The sequence below is a fragment of the Colobus angolensis genome, unplaced genomic scaffold (genome assembly GCF_000951035.1).
Source record: "Colobus angolensis palliatus isolate OR3802 unplaced genomic scaffold, Cang.pa_1.0 Scaffold308, whole genome shotgun sequence".
NCBI lineage: Eukaryota > Metazoa > Chordata > Mammalia > Primates > Cercopithecidae > Colobus > Colobus angolensis.
In genome coordinates this window covers 692,168-692,396 of record NW_012116355.1, presented here as the reverse complement: position 1 = coordinate 692,396, position 229 = coordinate 692,168, and positions in this window count along the sequence as shown.

The following is a 229-nucleotide window of genomic DNA, read 5'->3' as shown; positions in this document are numbered from 1 at the left end:
TCAGGTGATCCACCTGCCTCGGCCTCCCAAAGTGCTGGGATTACAGGCATGAGCCACTGCGCCTGGCCTAGTTTTGCTTTTTAAGAGACAGGGTCTCATTCTGTCACCCAGGCTGAAGTGCAGTGCTACAATCATAGCCATTGTAACTTTGAGCTCCTGGGCTCAAGTGATACTCCTGCCTCAGCCTCCAGAGTAGCTAGGACTACAAACACATGCTACCAAAAAAAGA